Source organism: Lonchura striata, chromosome 1A, assembly GCF_050655825.1.
Source record: "Lonchura striata isolate lonStrDom1 chromosome 1A, ASM5065582v1, whole genome shotgun sequence".
Classification (NCBI taxonomy): Eukaryota; Metazoa; Chordata; class Aves; order Passeriformes; family Estrildidae; genus Lonchura; species Lonchura striata.
Window position 1 is genome coordinate 16,226,903 of NC_140741.1, and position 22,392 is coordinate 16,249,294.

The window sequence follows — 22,392 nt, forward strand, 5'->3', positions numbered from 1 at the left end:
GGCACAGCACCAGCCTGCCAGAGCTCGAGGAGCATTTGGACAACGCTCTCAGACACAATGGGATTCTTGGGGATGATGCTGCACAGGACCAGCAGCTGGCCTTGATGATCCTGGTGGATCCCTACTGATTTGGGGCATTCTTTGAGTCCATCAGGTCCATGACTGTGCTACAGGGGAGAGAACAGGACATCATGAGAAGTCCAGCCACAGTCTGAAGTGTAAATTGCCAGAATGGAGCTCTGATGGCAGGCCTTGGCACCTTTAAATACAGTCATGATCCTTTAAAATTACCTCTGCCCTGTGCAAGGGGAGCCCTCCACAGAGCAGTCATGGCTTCTGTGGAGTTGTCTAGGACAGAAATCTTCCTGTTTGAAAGGGCAGGCACTGTCAGATGTCAACCTGGAGCAGATCTTAAAACTCTTCAATACATCTCAGCTGTAATTAATAAACACAAGCCTTTAAGTGTGGAGTAATATTTTTTAAAATACCTGTTAATAGGAGATTTAAGAATGCAAATCCTATTGGATGTTGTTAATTGAAAATGTGATTGGGATGTGGAGAATAGGTAATGAATGAGCTGGTAAATAGAGCAGGGTAAAGAGTAGAAATTTGTAGGATATGGACATCTCCCCAGGCTCTGAGTTCACAGGCTGAATATTGAAAGACATTCCTAAGAAATATAAATCTGTATGCTTAATCTGATGACATACTACACTGTTTTGTGTGTGTATATATTCATATATTTATATGTATTTTTATACATACACATTTTAGCACATATTCCGTATAAAACTGTACACTGCCATGACAGTGTCCAATCATTTTGGGCTGATTGAAGCACGTGTATTTTCCAGAGTGGATAAGCTGGAACTGATCTTAAAATATGGAATAAATAGGGACAGTCCCTTTCTGTATCTTTACTGAAAGTTACTACCTGGGGACATCTGACATAGGTGATGCTTAGGATTTATCAGTGTCAGTGCCATGGGTAAGCCTCTGTGGATCGTGGTTTTGAGTCCTCCCATAGGTTTCCATTGCTCACTTTGGACTTGCTTTAATCAATCCTTGTGTGGCATCCAGAAATGAGCACCCAGACCTGAAGCCTTCAATAGAATGGGAAGATGATTTTGCATGTTAACTTTTCTTAGTTAAGAAAAGTTTTTCTTGCTTCAATATTTCAAGATCAGTTATGATTTTATTGTGAAATAATCTCTAAAACAGTGCTTCTAGCAGTTTAAACTTTTTTTCACCTAAGTCTAGTTTTTCTACATGTGCAGCTCATAAGAATGCGTTACATACATTACTGAAATTGTGTTGTTCAGCTCTAGTTTTTTCTCTCTCTGCTACCAGGTCCTAAAAAGAAATTAGATTGGTGTGAGAAGATTTTTTCCACAACAAAGCTCTGCTGGATGTTGATAATTACCTTCTATATCGTTACAAACATCTCATAATTTGTTCCAGGAATTAAAGTTAAACTGGATGTTTCTAATTCACTTAATTCTCCTTTAATGTCTTTTAAGAAATAAAAAACTAGAGAATGGGTAAGGTATTAGACATTACATCTACCTTTCTTAATGAGTTATTGAAGTAACTGCTAAAAGCTCTAGATTTCATCAGTCAAATCTTTAGGTTTTGTCTGGAATGAAGCTCATTAGATCTACGAAATTTGAAAACAATTGAATTTAACTAATACTTGTTAATTTGGGGAGTTATTTTCCGTTCAAAGACTTAGTTATTGCTCTTCTGTGACTGGAATCAGAACTGATATCTGTCTGATGAAAGCTTGTCTTTTGTGATGATCAACACACAAAAAAGCATTTACAACCTGACCCTTTTGACCTCATACATCAATGACTTTCATGTTCAGTTTCATGGCAGAATACTCTTGAGCCTTCCTTTATTGTTTATCCCTTTACTGAATGATTTTTTAACATTTCTTGCTGGTTACATCCAACTTTGTACCCTGAACACTGTTAGTGAGTAACACTTTGTATTTTAATGTAACCTTGTTGGGCTTTGGTACATTTTTGTGGTTATCTGATTTGGTTCTCACCGCTGGTTTGCTTCCTTCTTATTTTTCACGTCAGTGAAGAGCTCATGGTCTAGTCAAGGTTACTGTGTCACTTGTCTTTTCTCCATCATGAAACAGCTGGCACATAAGGCCATCAGAATTATTTCATTAAAGAGCTTCTATCTCTCCTTAATGCCTTTTTTCCTTAGACCATCCTCTGGAGATCTTTCCTGCCAACCCTCTGGGACTGATGAAGTGTACTCCCTTGGGGTCCATTCCTTTGACTTTCCTGTTGTGGTGCCTTCCTATGCTAGGTTGCTAAGAGTGGGAAAAGGAAAAATTCTGAATACTTTAATCTTTTTCCTTGTAATCAATGCCACCAGATTTTTCTCATATTGTCCCAGATATTACATACAGGAGGGTATTCATTCATATCCCTTCCCTTTCTCAGGTGCTAAAGTTCAGAGGTTAGTTTCTGTCAGCTCTTGGAATAGTTGATGAGAAGTCATGGGATGTGTGTTTGTGTTAGCAGTGTAGATGCATTTCTTGCTTTGATTTACAGTCTAGAAGAGCCCCTCAACTGAATACCTAATGTAGGGTTTTAAATTTGGAGCTCAGATTTTGGCACTTTTCCATGTGATGCCTTTCTTTGTACCCTCCCCAAGTCCATTTCAGCTCTATGCTGCATTGTAATGTCTCTTTAGGAGAGAAATGGAAGACCTGAAGGCAAGAAATGTGATCTGGGAAGTCACAATGCACTGTGCAATTTTCTGCTTTCTGGCTGATAAATTATTGTGTCTTCAGTGTGCTCTGGCATGCAGTGCAATTTGGCCACACAGCAGTGATGATAGGTTGTCCTGAGCTAATAATCAGGACTCCTTTGTTTAGACTCCTCAGCCTTTTAGGGAAGTCTTAAAAAAGAGTTCTTATCTCTTTGTCTGTTTTTATTCATGTTTTATCATAAATGGAGAAAGCTCTTAGTCTTGAGAGTGATCACATTAAGGGTGATCACATTAAGAGGCAATCTAAGAGAAGAAAAATAATCAGCATCCTTTGCAGCGACAGATTGTCCTGGGCATCTCAAGAAAACAGTTAATGGAATGTTGCAAAATGCTTAGAAAAGGAAAGCTGCCTTTCCTGTCATACATCTGAGACTTTTGTGCCACCAAAAAAGCAACGTCTTTGGCTTTGCACTGGAGTTCCCTCAGCCTTTCTGCACCAGTGTACATTCTCATACTCTGTTTGTACCCTGTACCTTCCACCTTGCAGTCAGGACACCACCCGGAACAGGATTCCAGCTGCTATCCTGTCTCCCACTCTCCATCTTCTACGAGTTCCTCACCATATAAAAAAGGTTTCTTTCACATTAAAAACTGGCTGGCAGGATCACAGGAGCAGTCCAATTGCCTTGTCATCTTTCCCTGCAAAACATAATGCTCCTTTATGGATGTTTTAATTAAATTTAAGAGTTTTCTTGATTTTTTTTAATGGTAGGGATGTCTGTACTTCAAGATTCCCTTATTCTTGCTTTAGGGAATTCCTTCATCGTGTTAGTCTAACTTCATGACTGTTTCAAGACCAGTTTTAAGTAATCAAATTAATATAGATGCAGTAGAACATCTCACCTACCTAGAACTTTTCAAGAGGCTTTGCAGCTGATTTAAATGAAAGCACCCTCTCAGTTTGTTAGGAGAGGCCACTTTAGCAAAGACTTTTTCCCCCCACTATTTTTTTTTCCTATGTCAGTAATGTATAGTGTAGTGAGATTGGTGGCACCAGCTCTGAGACACTACAGCCTGTTCTGTACTACTAGGAATTCCATGGAGCTAGTCATTAATATTTCCATGAAAACTATATTTTTTTAAAAAGTGGATTCATCAAAACTGATCCAGTTCACGTCACAAGTTAGTTTTAATTAATTTTTGAAGATAAATATTTTTGGGGAAGAAGAAATTTTCCAAATTTGCAATACATCTATTTTGCCTTTTTTTTTTAGATTTGAAAACAGTTCTTTTTCATTTCAAGCTGACCTTTCCTTTAGAGAGCTAGGCTAATTATCATTGAAACTTCAAAACTAAAAAGTTCAATATTTGATAGTATAAGTAGCCTGAATGGATTTTTTTTTTTTTTTTTTTTTTTTTTTTTTGGTTCTTCTGGGACAAAAAACTACATTTCTGCACAGCCACAGATGTTGTCTGCCCCTGACTGGAAAGGGGAGCTAAAAGCCTGCATTGAAGCATAATACAGGGTTTAGTGGGGGTACTTCTAGTCCTTTTCTATTCAATTACATAGTCTGGGAAAAAAAGAACATGTTGCTACGCAAGATAATAACTGCAGCATTTTTGTAGTTGTATTTATAGATGTAGATCAGCCACCCATTCAGCACTGATAGCAATTCCTTCAAAAACAAACTTGACCCCTAAATTGGGAATGATGCTTGATTTCAAGAAACTTTTTACTCCGCCCATCCCATGAGATCTTCACGTGTGTTTTGTGAGTACTTACCAGGCTGTGGACTGAAGTGGTGTATATTAAAGTTTTGAACAATTCCTATGGGAGATCCAAAAGATCTTGTATTCTCCAAAGTAAGTAAGTATCAGAAAGATGTGCAAGTGTTTATTGCAGAAAGAGCTTTTCTAAATGAACTCCGCTATCTAACAGCAAATGTCATAGCTATTTTTGTTAGACTCTCCAAAGTCTTATATTTCTCAAGGAACATCTACCAGGGCAGGAACTGATGTGAGTTTTCCAAAGCACTCTGTCTAGAAAATAAAACATTTCTATAGCCCATCAAACCATGGGAATTCCTTGTAAAAAAACCTTGTCTTTTCCTACGAGGGTATGATATCCGCTGTGTGTTGATCCCACCACTTAGAGCTTCTGTTTCTTGATACAGAGCTACTGAAGTTGTAAATTCTGTAATTCTTAGAGGGTGGAAGTTCACTGTCAACTGATCCTCTTTGTAGTGTGCAATTCATTTGCCTTCTCTCTTCAGGATCAGTGCTGACTGCTTATTCCCTACCTTATCCCTGATACTTTCTTACTCTTGCTTATCTATGCCCTTTTCTGTATCTCTACTTGTGACGAGTGTGGAAATTCACAACGGGATATTTGAGTGGTGCACAATATCTGTGGATCCTTCACTGTATTTATCTGGTCTCCTTCTGCACGAACTATCCAGATTGCTCCTTTCCCAGCACAGTTCTTAGCTCCATGAGGCCTCTGAGCACTAAATTCAGGTCCAGCTCTGCTCAAGAGTCTTTGAGCCTTTTTGTTTCTTGCACCTCTCTGTGACATGTAAGATAAAAGCCCAATTTCTGACCTCTTTCTCTCCTTGTGTGGATGTTCACCACTGTTCATGTCCCAGCTTTCTGTGGAAAGCTTCTTTTGGCCATCTTCTTGAGGGAAGCAAGGTTTAAAGAGTGCCTGTTTTCCTTGACTGGGAAGTAGACAGTGATATGAGGGATTGCTTTTGTGTGCTGAAGCACACATACTACAGCATTAATAAGCTCTAGGTGCATAGATTCCACTTGGTGTTAAGCCTGAAGCTAAAATTATCAACTAGATTAGAGTCTACATCTGTGTTTTGGAGGATCCTGGGAGTAGGAGGAAAAGATGGGGGTGCTGAGGAGTGACAAAGGTCAAAGCTTGTAAAGGAAAAATGGTGGAGAGGAAGAGGAGGAAGAAGCTGCTGTGAAGTCCCCCTTTCAGCAGCATAGTTAGAACTCATGGTTAGAGATTCTAGCTTCTTGTTCCCTCGCTCATGGCATATTAGCCTGACTTAGGGAGTTTAGACTGCATTTTCTTATCAGCTGCAGTACATTATCACTGATCTTTTAAAATAAGGACAAAATCAATGTCAAGTAACAACAGGACACACTGAGATGCAAAGTCAGTGTTTACTGTTCTGTATTTTTGCATGTGGATGTCATTGAGGTCCATACTGTCCCAGCAGCTACTCTGCATTTGTCCAGCATTGTGCCTTCACTCCTCACCTTGACATACTTGTTATATAAGAAAGCTGAAGTCACCTATTTTTTCCTGTGTAATCCTTGCCAGTTGTTCCATTTAGGTCTCCCTGCAACTTCCCATGAGATGCTCTATACATTGAGGATCTTTGTGATGAGACAGACACACAGCAGATGAAGCTTTGATAATATTAAAGGAGCTATGGAAATCTTTGGGATGCTTTTGGACATATGTCTAAAGAAGCAACATGAAAGAATCCAGTAGAAGTACATCATATCTTATTGGGAAATATACCTATTCTGAGTCATGTGACAGATAATTTAGGAAAAAAGTTAGAGGAAGACCTGCTGCAGTTATACACCTAAATGCACAACAGCACATCCATCAGAAGTGCTGCTTGTGAAAGATTCCTGCATTACTGAGGGGATCACACAACTGAACATGTCCAGAAATAATTTCAGCATACTTTTATTTCCAAGAGATGGTTTTAGTGGCAAGATCTGGTGGTGAAAAAAATTAGGTGCCAAGTTTGCAATTAGTAGGCTTTGTGTTCTAGGATAAGACATCTAACTTCCCTGAGCCTATGTTTAAACATCCATAAATGAGAATAATTCTCACACATCTTCCAGGTTGCGGAAGTGTTTAATTAATTAGTGTTTCAAAACTGTTCTGGATGATGCAGATAGGAGGCACAGTAAAGTGCTGCTATTACCTCTTAACACTATGTATACCTTCCTTCTATTTTGTGACTGTAGAAAACCCCTTTGCTGCAAGGTGTTTTATTCTATCACCCTAATACTGCCTTCCAGCCAGGAAAAAAAAAAAAAAAAAAAACTGAGCCAGACATTGAAATGTTTACAGACACTTTTTGGTAATTGCTGCAGTTAATAGAAACTCCAGTTGCTTCAAGAGAAGTTTTCAGTTTATGGCTGTGTTTGAATTTAACATGCCATGAAACCATTCTGACATGCACAGAGCCTGAAGCTTTTGCTGCTCAAACCTTTCTCCACAAAGCTGAGAATCTTAATGAGATGTGAAGGCCTTGAGCTAAGGATCTCACAACAGGCTGTTGCTGTAAACAGAGCAGAAAATGCCCCCCCAAGGTGAGAAATTCTCTTTAAAAGATTACTCTGCTGTGGAGATGGTGCAATGCCAGTGCTTTCATTACTGACCAAATTATTTGGAGCCAGGTAGGTGCTTTGGCAGCCACCATATGATAAAGAAGGAAAACCCCACAGCACTTTGTAATGTTTCTGCAGCAGTGCTCAGGCTGCTATGAGAGCACCAAAGTAAAACTCCCCCACTAGAGGGTCTTCTCTTTCCAGGCAGTATATTTAATTCTTGCACCCACCAGCCCCTTTTTTTCCCTGTGAAGCACACACTGATGGTTGTTGGATTATTGGTTAACCACATTTTGCAGAAGAGAGATCAGTGTTAACTCTGCTTCACTTCTGATGCCAGGGAACATTTGAGATTAAGGTGTGGCCTCCATTTCACCAGGGGTTGCTGAGGGCCAGCATGGGCAGCAGCACAGCCGTGTCCTTCCTCTGCCTTCTGGGCAGGCAGGTGAATCCTGCCACTTTCAGAGCAACCAAGTTGCACTCAGTCAAAATCTATTTCTGGTATTTGGGTTATTTACAAAGAGAGATCCAGTGCAATGCAGAAAATTTAGCCTGAATTCTTGGTTTGTTAAGCTCCTTCACAAAGTTGGCTGGGGTCTGCATAGGACATTTTTAGAGGGGTGGCTGCCACCAGTCAGGTATTCTGGTGTGGCCATGAGCCACCTACCCAACAACACCCACCCTGTGTTTTCCAGAGGGAGATCTCAGGTCTTCAGACAGATTGAGGAGGAAGAGGGTTAGGTGCAAAAGGCTGGTTTATAATAACCTGTGTTACTCTGCAAAATATTGTCTTGAAATAGAACTTCATAGTAATATTGTGGAATTAAAAATTCATACCTAGTTAGAACATGTCATTTCTCAAGGCAGTAGCAAAAAAAGATGTGGACTGGGTGCATATCTGATTAGTGCTAATTTAATGAGGGTGCAGAACCTCTAACTTACCCCTGCTGCTTTACATCAGAAACATTGGGGATGATTCTGGTTTTGCTAAATGAAAGCATTTTAAAAAATATACACACATTTATTTTAAAAAGTACACACAATTATGAACACACAAATACATAATTTAACACGTACTAAATACATATGAAAGATCTGGAGAGAGACAATTATTTCATATTTGTGTTGTTGTTACCAAAACTGAATGAACAGTAAATTAAACAATGCTCTCTGATCATTATTGTAATCAAATTGAGTGTAAATATTTTGGCAGAGACTCTGATTTATGTCAACAATTATTAGTAAAATATATTTGCTCTTTGACTGAAAAGCAATTTTCATGTATGTCACCAAATTTAGCTACCCCAGGGCATGTTTTCAGTATTAGGTGTGTGTGTGCATTACATCAACTGAAGTCCCAGCTGTCTTTAATAAATTAATGTGAATTATTTAACATTTGCTTGAATCTTTGTACCTGCCTTACCTGGTTGCTCAATGTGGAAAGGTCCTTCTCATTCCATAATCTTTTCAATTTTATGCCAGTTTGGGAGAAGAGAGACAGACACAATGCATAATTCTGTCTGTCTGAAAAAGTATTTGCAGTCTCTTCTGACTGCTTATTTTGAGGATTTATTTGTCCCATACACTCATGTGCTGTTTGCTTTGAATGCAGATGGCACAAGTGACAGAAAAGTGCCCACTGACATTTTGGCTGATAAAAATTAAAATTTATTAATGATGACCTGCAGCCAGAAACTGTCCCTGTACATGGGGCCTTGGTCTCCCATTTTACCACACTGCCTGCTCCAGAGCTGCACTAAGAATTTCCTCTGGCTGTCCTTGACTTTTCTTAGTATTTAGATGGTTTAATTCAGCTGACCATAATATATAATCTCCTCTTCTGTCCTCCTTGGCTTTCTCAGTTGCTTGTCAGGGCGAGAGAACTCATCAAAGACATTTGAATTCTTGTTGTGTGGTATAGCTGGCTTTTTGCAAATGGAAAGAGAAGGGCCTCCCAGAATGCTTGCAGCTATTTTTGACAAATGTGTGGCAGAAATCCAAATCCCTTTATTTTTGTAACTTATTTCTTGTCCACAAGGAAAGTTTACAGATAGCAAGTATTATGAGATGCTGTGGAGTCATTAGTAACATCTTTATCTTTCTGAGAAGAGAGAAACAAATCCAGTCAATCAGATTACCCATTAGTTGGGTGGAAGATTGGTTTTATAGGTTGTTTTTTCACCCTTTCTCTCATAAAGGAAGGCTAGCTCTCATCCTGGGGCGAGGGCGGGCGATGGAGGCACCCTCCGCCGCTCCCAGCTGGGGTTTGGAGAGTGCCTTTGTGGGTTCCGGGCAGCGCTAGCAAGCCTCGCGGTGGTAAATGAAGAGCGGATCCTGCTGGGGGCTAAGTCCGAGTTTATTGTAGCCCAACGGGGCCAAATATCCTAGAACAGTGCCAGCCAACAGGAACAAGCACAAGGTGCTTGCACTGGCTTATAAACTGTAAGGGAGGGGTATCCAACGACCAATGGGGATAGGGATAGGGGGTGGCTCCGGGATGGGGGGATATGGTGGGGTCCAATGGGGGAAGGATATGGGGGGAGCCCCAGGTCCTCGCCCAATCACCCGGTGCCCTGAGTAGAAGCTTCTGGATGGATGGGAAGGGGCACCGAGTGATAGACAAGGCACCCGGGGGGGGTAAAATGCCTCTTTCAGGGTGATGGATAGATACTGGGAAGGCGGGAAGGGCGGACAAGGCGGGAAAACTGGGGATAAACCAAGTTGCACACGGGGGTACAAAGGAATAAACCAATACATAATACAGGGATAATAAAACATATACATAACGCAACTCCACAAAGGAAGAAGGGGGTTTGGAAGCTGGTAGCTTTGAATACCAAAAAAAAGAGTCATGACTCACCTTGTTATTTCTCCTGAACAGGGCAGGTTAGGTGCTTCAGGAGTGGAACTTGGCAATCAGAAAGCATCTTCTCCTGTCATGACCATTCTAGTAGCAGGACATTCTCCTGAATTTGGTGACACTGAGTGACAATTTGCCATAAGTTCCATGTAATCAAGAGGATTCTTTCAGCCTCATTACAAGACATGATAGAAGTTGCACAAATTCATTTGGAGGATCTCTGAGTTTCTTTGTGCTACAGTTTCTGGGAGTTGGCAGGGGGATGGTCTATCAAGAAACCTTCAAGTGAATAGCATGACAACTAAAATGGAATGAAAATGCTCTTTTTCCATACACCAAGACAAGTTTCTTAACAGATATGGCAGAGCTAGGCCATAATTGCAGCTGGAAAGTTGCAGGAGTCTTTACAGGCAGAGCATTTCTATGTTGCCAGTCCTATTTTTTTGTAAACAATATTAGTAGGGGATCTCCAAGAGAAAATAAACAAACAATTTGACCTTCCATCACTCATCAATGGAAGTGAAAGGATGTTCTTAATTTGGAATAGTGCATGGAGAAATCACTGAGCTCTAAAACCCTTTGTTAGCAACAAACATGAAGCAGATGCCACGTTGTTTGTTACTGGTGACACCTTCAGAAAGCAGAGAATAGCAAACAGATTTTCTCTGTGCCAATGGGACCCACATGGCAAAGTGTATCTTGACACATATGAGAAGAAAAAGGAGTGCTCTTCACGTGCCATCTCTGAGAAATGCTGAGAGGGGCAGGGTGGAGCCTGTAAATAAGGAGAAATGGAGAGGAGCACATGAGCCTGGGCTCTGGAAAGGAGCAAGTGGAAGAATTGTAAGGTAATTGCAGGAAAGGGGACTTCTTGTTTAAAGCTGTAACAGAATGAATCAGAAGAGGATAAGCAGTTGGGGAGATCAAATGTAAGCTGAAAAGTGCACTGTGGAAAATAGAAACGTTGGGACGTCCCTAATTGTATGACACAGCGAAGGTGTCCTTGCTTGTGTGAGAGATTCCAGGCTAATCCTGAAATTTTGTCATTTTCCAGGATATCCTGAAAGGGCTGAGCAGTGAGAATTTGGTTTGGAATTCTTTCTGCTTTGATTAATTTTAGCCCATTCTCTGGGCCCTGAAACAGAGGCAGGCTGCCTAGAACTTGTGGTATTACGTGGCAGCATCCTCACTGGCAGTCTGAATGAAAAAAAATGAAAAAATGGTTTGGTATCAGGCTCAAGTTGGATGTCCTGGCTTAGCTGAAAGGAGTGAAATTTAACATGCTAAAGTAAGACATTTTTCTGTGCAAAATGCAATTCAATCTGTCTTGCAATGGGCAAATAGGTTAGAAGACTGGACTTGTATTTGAATAAAAGTAGTGATTAGTCTGGTTTGCATAAAAGTATAAATGTCAGCTCCTTGTGTTTTAAGGAACTCGTAGCTGGCATCAGGAAGAAATTGTGCATGCATGCAGCTGGTTTATGTTACCAAGATCTTCAAGGCTTTGTGGAGGTCAAGTACTGAGATTTAGGTTTCTCTTTAGCTCTTTTTTGGCTTTTGCATAGGGAGTAGCTGACATTGTTGCTGAAGTGTTTCTGTCTGTATCAGTTGTTATTCTGGGGAAAGGAAAGCTTAATATTTGGGAATAATCACTGAAGCGAAGTCTCCCAGTCCTGCAGTCAAACCACAGAGTAATTAATCCCTTTTATAGGCTGGTCAAACCCCATTTTACAATAGCTCTCTCTTACTTGAGAGGCTGTTCTAGGATCTCCATTCTTTTCTGGTTAGAAATCTTTTTTTCTAATTCCTGTTCAAGATCACAGGCATGAGCTCATTCTTGAGCCACGGTGTCCTTTTCGTTTAATAGCTCTTTTCTCTCCCTTGTATATACCATGATTTCTGTAGGGGCAGCAATGACATGGTGTGATGCTATTACTGGCTAGCCTCAGGTGAAAGGATCACACACCAAAGCTGCCTTGGCATGAGTGGGAATGCATTCCCTTACAAGAGAAAATGATGTTTGGAAGCTGTTAGAAGGATTTGAAGCAGCACAACTTTGAGTGTTGATGAAGCCCATGTTTATTCCACCCCTCTAATCAGAAGGCATGAGTCACTCTGCTGTGCAAACCCGGGCCTGGGGCCTGGCAGCAGCTCCAAGGAGAGAAGTGATGCTGAAGGGATAATGTCACTTGGGTTGTGCTGCTCGTCTTGCCCAATCCAAAGGCAGTTTCTCTTTGTGGAAGTTTGTTTGGGAAAGTTTCTGTTTGTGAAAGGATCTATGCACTTGACAAGAAGATTGTGCCCACTGCTGGTGTGAAGCCTCGGCCCTGTGGTGGGATGCAGCAGTTTCTTAGCAGAACTTTTTAATTGCCACCATGAGAACAAAGGAGGTGAAGATCAAACTCACTTAAAACTGCAGAGTAGCCTGATGTGTGTTGGAGGAGATGCTGGGCCAAACAGAGTACCTGCCTTGGCACTGAGGCCTGGGATTTTTTTTTCTATTTTTTGTAATTTTTTCTGTTACCTTTGCACTCCCTCAGCCGTGTCTGTCATTCCTGGTGGAGCAGGAAAAGGCCTTAATGGCAGGGATGGGCCTGCTTTCCTTTCCTTTTGATTAATTTAGGCTTTTTGATTAAATGGCAGCTTTCATCACTTTCAGCAGTCACTTTGTGACAAGAGAATTTATAGATGCATTGGCATTATATGATTAGGACAAGCACAGTAAATAACAAGTGAGAGCAGTGATTTATTTTGATATTTAAACAGATCCTTCTCCAAATTCAAAGTTCATGCTGTTTTCATATACAGAAATATATTTTATTTGTTTGCTGGGCAATCTAATACTTGGTGCACATTTCAAGGATGACTGCTACCATGCAATTCTGAACACAAAAGACAAAATATTAATTATTTCTTTGAAATTTGGTCTGTATTTCTCCAAAACCCAAGCTAGCTAGATAGAGAGAAGGAAGGGTTAGAGTACAAACAGCTCTTTTGGTGTTTCCATCTCACACCAAATGTGCTGATAATTAAATGTCATGTTCTGGTTAATCAATAGCAGTTAATCTCCAGCTACCAGTGTAACCATAGAAAACTCAAGGTTTACAGCCTCTCACTGGGCACATTAACCCAACTGTGCAGAGACAGACAAGTGCTAGTGACTGACACAACTGCTGGAGATGGTTAGACATTTTCTGGAAGTATTTCCCTTCTCCAAAAGTAATTGCAGCAAATTTGAAGTACTTGAAAGATGTGTGTTAAATTAGACAAAATAAATAAAACACGGGAAGAACAGAAGCAGAACATCCTGCCATTTTCTTCCCAGAGTTTTGGAACAGAATATTTTGATTCTTCATTATGAAACGTTTGTTTTGTTTTCAGCAGCTACACTGATGTTATAAACAAAAAGATGGAATTGAGAAGGTTTTACTGCCTGTGAAGAGAAAAGGATTAGCCTCATTTTTCTGGGGGAATATTCAAGAACTTTGGGCTTCCTTGCTTCTGTTGAGGATGTAGTTAAGTGTATAGAGTTGGATTCCTCTGGGAGCCACAGGCCACACCAGCCCTGGCTGCAGTGCAGTTTTGTACAGTCCCTCAGGAACAGGCTGAGGGATGAGTAAGAAGAGTGAGGAAATTCCTGATGTTATGTGACGTTACCATCACAAATTTATATTTGGACACCTCCTCTGGACAGGCAGTCATATGAAGCACACAGGCCCTGAAGTGGTACATGTTAATAGGGATATTTTCAACCAAATGTTGAGAAGGCAGGACAAGAGAGTCACTTTGGTATTAGGGGTAGTTGGTGCACATAAGAGCAGGGAATTGTCACCTACTGGTGCCTGATAACAGGTTAGCTGCAGCTCTGGATACTTTCCAGCAGCTTCTTCTAGAAAGCAGCTCTCAAACTACCAACCCAGAACAAGTAATAGCATTTAGAATCTCATGAAGTTGACAAGGCTGAAGGTAAAACATGTTCACCTGCCTAAGAACATGTCATCTTCTCTGGGAGTATTTTGAACAGATCCTGCCCCTGTCCTTACTGAAACAACTCCCTCAAATATGGGATTTCCTTTTTGACTTGTTTTGCATATCCGGGGAGCAGTGTGTTGTTCTCACTTTGTCATTGTCTATAAGAACAGTTCTTGGGTCTTCTCTTTCCTCATGAAAGCCTCTGAAGGAGTGTAATTTTTCTGCTCTCACTTTTGTTTTACATGCCATACTAATTACCTTGGTTTTGAAAAAGGCTGATTGGTCTATTAGTCTTCTGCTGGTTTATTTATCTGAAACCTTTAAGGATGACATAAAGAAGCAGGTTTCCCTATTTAGTGTAATAAATGGGTGCAAGTTTGAACAAGGGTTCAAACAGAAAGAAAAGGTTAATGGCTGCCTGCTACTAATAAAAAAAAAAGGTAATTTTGAGGGGGGGGTTTATATATACAAGAAGAGAAGACTGAAATATCATGAAAGGACTAAGACATCACACCCAGATGGCTGTACATGTTTGCTTGCAGATGTCTACAAAGGTCACTCAAACTGTCATGCAAAGATCTGGGGTTCTGTGATTCCAGTGTATTTATGCTGATTCATGGATTAGAATAAGGTTTCTGAAATGTCTTGAGATGCTTGCTAATGATAAATTCTTTTTTAAAAGCATTCTTTTCCTCCTAGATATCTCTGATGTAAGGCTCTCTGGCAGACTGACCAACATGATGTTTTAACCCTTGTTTGGATTATTCTGATTTCTCTCCTGTTCAGTCTTACTAATAATCTTTACTTGATTTGCAGCTATAGAACTGGGCAGCAGGATTCATCTTGTTACAGGGAAGTGCACAGTGCACCCTGGGATTACTTAAATGGATACATGTAAATTCTGTGTGGGATTTAACTCTGATTCCCTGAAGGTAAGGGCCAAAATCTGCCAAATTAAAAAGTTCCCTGTTGGAGAAAAGGTAGAATTGATGAAGAATCAACCTAAACCATGGATATCAGGATTCAATAATGCTGTTGAAGATAGAATACTATGGATGTTAGTACCTGGCTTTCTCAGAGTTTAAATGCAAGGGATGGTGTTGAAACTTACCCCTTTTTTGGAACTTGATATTTTTTGTGCATTGTAAAGCATAAATTCCCTGACAGACTGGATGATTTCTAGGGAAGATTTATGTAGAGGCTTCCCTGCAGCACACAGGGAAGGGACTAGGAGGTGCCAGGAGGCAGCAGTGCCCTGCAGTGTTCCTGCAGCTTCTGACTCAAGAGCTCAGGATGATAACCCTCCCTCCCTGCTGAGGTGAGGCTGTACCTTGGCTCAGAGCTCTGGCTGTGTCTCCATGAGTTCTTTTTCCTCTAGCACACACTTCACTGAAGAACCCTGTGTTCCAAGAAGCAATAGTGAACCACATACCCTGACCCGCAGGTTAGACACTGCAACCAAAAGCCCTCCAGTTTTACCTGGTAGCCCTAAGAGCTGGCATAGCTCTCCTACTTAGAAATGTTAACCTCTGTAGGTTAAACATATGTTTATTTAAATTCTCAGGAAGCTGCAAGTTGAAGGATGCATTTTTGTCCTGGTTTCTGTCTGCCTATTTAAGGATTTTGCTTCTATGCTGCTGCTGGTGCTGTACGTGGTGGTTAGAGACACTCAGACACTGGGACATCCGTGCTTGAGAGGAGAGTGTGGGTGTGTTGATGGAACTACCAGGAGGTACTAGGCATGCTAAATCTCAGGAGGCTGGAATTAGAAGATTTTTATTACCACATGAGAGAAGATGAGTTGAAATGGGTGTGCTACTTACAGAGCTCACGTTAGGATTTCTTACTAACCCTTGTCACATTACTTGTTCCATTGTGCCTTTTTCTTTTGTGAAGAGAACAATTAGGTACAGTTAATTTTATAGTGGGCATAAATCAAAATCAAATCAGGTTTGAAAATGTGTTTTGGATCCATTGTTATCAGTTAATTCTTTTCCCCTTAACATATAACCACCCTCCCAAATTTAGACAAGCCAGTACACAAAACAAGAGTGTGTGTAAATCTAGACCTTTCCACCCAAGTTCGTTTCTGCTTTTGGCACTGACTTGTTAAAGTCCGATTCGTAGTAGCTGCCCAAACTGTGCAGAATGTCAGTGGATGAACACGTCTGCAGAGCAATGCACAAATGCATTCAAGTTTACATTTGCCCATGAAGAGGTTGTAACTCTCTTTCCAGATACTGGGGAGGTGTAAACAAGTGACAATTTCTGCACACATGAACAGAGAGCATTATAGATAGTGCGAAAATGGGATTTTCTGGAGGGTGGTAGGAAATGTGATCTTTGGATACCTCCTTAAGGAAGCATCATCTCTAAACTGAGTTTGCATCTTTTATCTCTGTAAAACCTTACTCCAAATGTCTGGATCTTTTTGCTTCTGCTTAGAAGGTTGCATTAAAAATCTTTCTCTGTTTTCACTGGTATTAATTATCCTTAGGTGAGAGCCAGAGCAGTGGGCTCTACCTTTCCCCAGCTTCTAAGGAGAAGCAAGTCCTAGAGCAGGAATATGCAGGCAAGAACAAAGCAGAAACTCTGCCTTGGCTCCATGATGAAAGGACTGATCCAAAAGCCAAATCCAGTTCCTAACTCTTGGTTTCAGCCCTCCATTAATAACTGATAATCCCATGCACCTAATTTTCCCTACCACTAACTAGTATCAACATCTAAAGATATTAAATTTTGCATTGTGTAGGTTCTGTACTGTCCCACAAGACAGTACTTTCTTCTCAAGCTCTTCTGATCTGTAAGTGGAGAAATGTGTGAGGCTTTTCTGTAAATGTGATCTGGGAGCCAAGCTGGGCTGCTCTTGGTTCAAGCTGATGTATTGTCTGAGGCACAACTAGACTTTGATTAACAGTTTTATTGTTAGTGCTTATGATACAGAGGAATGCAAATAAATGTCCTTCTCTCTTGAATTTTAACTAAAATATGCAATTCAGACTCATCTAGTATTTCTCATCATTAATACTACTATTATTATTTTTACTGCATCTTACTTTCAGGCAGCTATTTTTTACAGTAGTTTGCTAGACCAGCTAGCCTGAGGTACGGACTGAGCCTCTCTACAGGCAGCTGCTGTTGCTGAAGACACAATGACCCATTGTGTCAATGTCAAATGGCATTTCTGAGTGCTTGGGGACATTGTAATCAGGACTGGGATATCTCCTTTTCTGTTTCCTACCTGATCTGGTAGGTAGACTAGAACAGGCATTGTCTGTTTTGGTCCTTATTAGGCAGATTTCCTCCCATGGCTGGAAGGAGTCTAAGCAGCAGAGCCTCCAGTCCTGAGGCTCAGTTTTAGAGCAGCTGCAGGTTTTGTGCTCCTTCCCTATCCAGGGAGCTGCTTGTCTCCCTGCCACACACAGAAACAGCACATTCCCACACCAGGGAATGCTTTCCTCAGTTACAGGTCCTGCTCATGTCTGCAGCCAGCACCTGGCTTTTCATATTGCTGCAAAAGGAGGGGATCTGTACTTTGGGTAACCAGCTGCCTTCAATCACAGCTGAACTGTGCTTTTGATAGCTGTGCTACAGAAGCTGCTGTGAGATTTCCTAGATCCTGCAGGCAACTGAGTGGAATATACGTTGTGTGTTGTGCTTGTGTTGTTTCCTGTACGTCTAGAGAAGTTTGGCTCTGCATTGGCACTCTCAAAGAGAGCATCTAGCAGTTTATCAGCATTAGGAAAGGAATGGGTGCTTCTCAGGCTGATACACCTATCCAGGGAGAGCTCTGGCATGGCTTCCTACCAAAATGATGCTCATGGTTTGTGGAAGTTAGGCTGCTGCTTTATAGAAGAATAAACATTGTCCAAGAGCTGTATAGGAACAGCTCAGAATGGGGATAATCCTTTCCATCCTCACCCTTCTTGTGTCTTCAGTTTGGGGTTTGGGCCCATTCCATGTGTGGTAGATTGATTTTTTTTTTTTTTTTTTTTTTCTTCTTCTTGTAACAGCTATTTCAAAGGAGGAATGCTTAGAGCAAGCAGTAAGTCCAGATGGAGTTACAGGTCTCTAAAAATAATGTCTGTGGATCTGAGCATGCTATTTTAGCCCAAACAAAAGAGGTTCAAATGTGAGTAGTTGTAGGTTAAGGGCTTCAATGGTAAAAGTGAATCTTCAGGTACTTTTCTTCATCACTCATATCTTCCACAAATTCCTTGGGGTTTTTGTATTGATTTATACAAGGTCAGCAGCTTTACAAAAAGTCAATAAGCCACATCTTGCCACAACCAAGTTTCTTGGCTTCTGTGCAGTCAAAATCTAAACTTTATGCCCACATGGATTTTTTAAGCAGTAACATACATATGCAATAACTTAAAAAGCTCTCCCACAGAGGGTTTCATGTTTGTATTATTGTTTTGTTTATACTAGTAGTAGTAGCTGACTAAAGATATATCAGTGTCTTCTGGGGAGGCTTGTCCTTTATGCACATATGTGTTTGCGCATGCATAACAATGTACTTTTGTTTTATTTTATAACTCTTAGGCTATTTATGTCAATACATCTTCACACCCAGCCCTGGTTTAAAAGCATTAAAAATTATTTCCTTCTATAATTTTTCAAACTTCAAATATAGATATGAAATTGTTGAAAGATAAAGCACTTTTTAAAGTGCTTTAAATTGTGGATTTCTTTACCTGGTGGGGCAAAAACCCGGCAATCAGCTTTTCCAATCCCAAGCAAGTCCAGATTCAGTTACAAAATCAGCAACTGTAACTTTGGCTCCAATATGGTACATACAGTTTGTTTCACAAAGAGATGGCTTTGCAGATGGAAATGATTAGCAATAAAATGTATTGCAATAATGGAGCGTGCTAAGGTTACATAAGTTCAAAAATAGAGTAAAAACAGACTGTCATTTGCCTTCTCATAGAGCTGACCTAATTAATTATGGTCACTGTGCTGCATCACATGAGCAACTGTCCTCTCAGTTCTATCCACCTCTCTCCTTCATTTCTTCATCATTTTTCCTCTCCTTGCTTGATCTATCTTCCCACTGAGTGTTCACATATCCCATCTTAGCCTCCACTCTTGTGTTTCCACAGGAGATTCTTTATTCCTTCTCTGTGGTTCTCTGAGAAGGGATGTGCAGAAAAGTCAAAAAAAGCCTGGTGTGATTCACCCCAAAATGAAACCTGCAGCACTTAGGGCTCAGTGATGCTGTAGGGAGCTGGGAATATGTGTTGTTAATGTGCTGATAGATATGAATGTCACCCTTTGTATTTCCTCCAGGAATGTCCAGACAGCAAATGTATCAGTGAGTGTAGAAGGCGGGCTCATTTAATGATAAATTGGACTTTTCCCTTCCCACCCAAAGCATATAAAAGTGCCTTTTTCCCACAGTAGGGAAGAGGCATGGGTAAATTCTGGGACTAAGGAAGTTCTCCTATGCCTGGCAGTGTCAGGAGCAGCTGTTCCCTTATCCTCTGTTCAGGATAGCTGCTGGGGATAGGAGCATGCATGTGCCACACACAGTGTATTGCATTACAGTTAGCCTGAAAAAGCCATTTTCAATTGGGCTGCATTAGTGAAGGATATAAAATCTGCTCAATGAGGTTTGCAGTTAACAAGGCAGGATCAGACCACTGAGGAGGGAGAAGATGTAAGAAATTACATTTAGATTGCCTTCCCCCAGCTTGCTTCATCAAGTGTGATTATCTGACTAGCCTTTGTCTTGTTAACGATGCACAATAACAACTGTACAGGAGAAAAATAAAACCCAACTTGCTCATTCAGGGAAGCACAAGTAGGAATAACACCACAGCTTCTGCATGGAATGGTTGTGCTTTGATTTTACAGCTGCCACAAGGTGGAAATCTAGGGAAATAGCATGAATTCTGACAGGCAAAGGATTTAATGGAACTAGCAAGTAACAGGGCAGGCTCAAAGCAGTCACAAGAACTTGGCTTTTAACATGTCCTGGGAGACATCTGTGGATCTCCTTCATGCAGGGTGTCATGGATATTAAAGAGTTCACAGAAGTTCAAGAAAGGCTTAATCCAAATAAGTCTCTTCTTGGTTTTAGTAACTCTGATCCATCTGACCACCTTATGATGGGTTGCCCTGTTTTCTACAGTAGTGGCTACAAATTTTCAAACAGCTCAGAGATTTATTTTATTTGATGGGATTGTTGGAGAATGAGAACATTTGATTCTGTCACTGCTCCTCATGGTCCTGGTTGTCTTCTCATTGGGTGTCTGTCTCTACCTTGTGATCATCCACATTTAGAGTGCAATTCAGCTGCTTAAGCTTGGGCATATGTGCCCATTTAGGTACCCAGACTATTCTCCCTGCCCTCCAAGGGAGCTTGGCTCTTAATTAGGGTTCATGGCAGATCTGCCAGCCTGGCATGGCTGCCTCAAAAAAATTTTCAAGTTTTACAAAATGTCTCTGTTCAGAAAATTGAAACTTGTCCTTAAAACACGTTTTGTTTAGCAGTTTTTAGTATATTTGCATTTGACTGTATGCTTTGAATTCTTTATTTCCCTCCTTCCCACTTTTCCTTCATTCTTTTTGTGAATTTCTCTTCTTTTCCTACTGACGTCACCTCCTCTTTGTGCCCTCCCCCCCTTCTCTAACTCTGTTAGTGTGGTTGTTCTCCATCAAAAAGGCATTGTGGAGTATGGGAGCTACCTTCACTTTGTGAGCTGGAATTAGCCTGTGGATTGTGTAGTGAGCTCTGTTTGTGTGGCTAGAAACTGTTAACTGACACCTCCCAAAGAGCAAAATTACAGAACAAAAGAAAATCACTTCAGTTTCAGCCAATGACTTGGCCTTTCCACATGCCCACTAGCAAAACTGCAATTGGGATAATTCATTAATGAAATCATCTTCCAATAATAGTTGTTTGGATTGAATCAACTGCATCTGTGCACCTCTTCCTTCTGTCTGCCTTGTGTTGGGAGTGACTCAAAGGCTGGAGTGCCGACGCTGCTTCGAGCACCTCGTGAGCCGAGCGTGCAGGTTCTGCTCCAAGCTGGTGGCAAATGCCAGCTCCACCAAGAGAGGTCGGGGCAGCCAGGAACTCAGCCCTTCTTCTGAAGCATCCCCTTCCCCTTGCTTCCCTGCCTTGTCTCTGCAACCCTGGGCACCAAAATCACCAAGCGGCTCCGGATCCACGTCCCCAAGGAATGGGTTAAAACGCTGAACACAGAGAGTGGCTGTGTGTGTAATGCCTGCACAGCCACCCACGTCCCGAGCCCCAAAGGGAAAGCCTCAGATCTCCTTATATGGGGATCTTTTTTCTGAAGAAAGTGGTCAGGATTTGGCCATGCCTGTGTTAAGTGTATGTGTGAGCACAGTGCTGTCACCTCCCATGTCCTGGTGCCGCTTTCTCCCAGGCTGGAGGGAAGCTGTGGGATCAGGACAGCTCAAACACTGCTGCTTTTAGTAGTACTGTGCTCTCACAAAGAAACCTGGTGGGTATGATCTTCTAGTTTTGCAGCCTTTTTTTGAGACCCCTAAACCCTGATTGAATATTGTGCTACTATAGATTTCCTGCTCCAGCTCTCCTGTCCAAAATTATTCTTGTATTCTTCTCTGATTTTTTTTTTTTTTATTACCACTTTCCAGGCATGGGCACGTTTGTGTGCACATCAATCCCCATACATGCACTCAACCCAGTACAGCTGGCCTGCACATGAGCACAAGGGTGGGGGGCTTGGATGATTATTTACATTTCCTTTTATGGGGATCTCTGCAAGTGTAGTTTTCTGGTGATTCATGTTTTGGCCAAGGCTTGAGTCTTTTCCAGCTTTTTCATTAAAAAGGCTGTTGTGTTTAGTGATACTTTGCATTTTTGCCCTGCTGGCTGCCTTGAGCTGTTCAGTGCTGTGTGTTGCACTGGTGGGGAGGAGAGAAGGAAAAACAAGCTGGGACACAGGAGTGGCTGGGAGTGCAGTCAGGGCTACACACCTGCCCAATCATTTCCCAGTGTCCTTCCAGAGTGACAAAACAGTGACTTCCATCTTCCCTGCCTGCCATCCAGAGCCTGCAGCTTCTTTCATTTCAGTGCTGTACCCAGGGTGGGAGAGGCTGTGCTCTACACACAGACTCATCTCCCTGCCTTTCTCTCGTGGCTGTGTTCCCCTTCCTGCTGCCTGGAGTGGCCCTGGGGTGCATCCTGGCAGGCAGCCCCAAGTTGCACTGGAGTTTGGCTCTCCCAGTCACATCTGCACTGGAGGGAGGCTCCTGTGGCTGTGCATTTTGGTGCATGTTCCAGCAGGCTCACCTCGGAGCAGCTGCAGGGAGTAAAAGCAGTGGTGTCTGTCCATTGGGCTCAGTGGGGTGGGAACTGCCAGGTCCCATGGCCTTCTAAAGGATAGGTATGGCTGCATGTGCTGTGCTGGGGAAACTGAGGATGAGCGCAAGAGAAGAGGGAAGCAGCTGTCAAGATGTGT

At 41.5% G+C, this 22,392-nt stretch overlaps 1 protein-coding gene and 1 long non-coding RNA gene across 50 annotated transcripts in view; both read left to right on the forward strand.

Annotated features, from left to right (window-relative positions):
- Window positions 1–22,290, forward strand: part of LOC146763393 (uncharacterized) — a 49,510-nt gene extending 27,220 nt beyond the window's left edge. The window contains exons 1-2 of the long non-coding RNA XR_014951828.1: window positions 1–9,303; window positions 9,907–22,290. The exon at window positions 1–9,303 is cut by the window's left edge and continues 27,220 nt beyond it. This is a non-coding gene — a long non-coding RNA (uncharacterized LOC146763393). The remainder of the gene's footprint in view (window positions 9,304–9,906) is intronic.
- Window positions 1–22,392, forward strand: part of CACNA1C (calcium voltage-gated channel subunit alpha1 C) — a 459,731-nt gene that overhangs the window by 209,287 nt on the left and 228,052 nt on the right. The gene's annotated exons all lie outside the window — the stretch shown is intronic.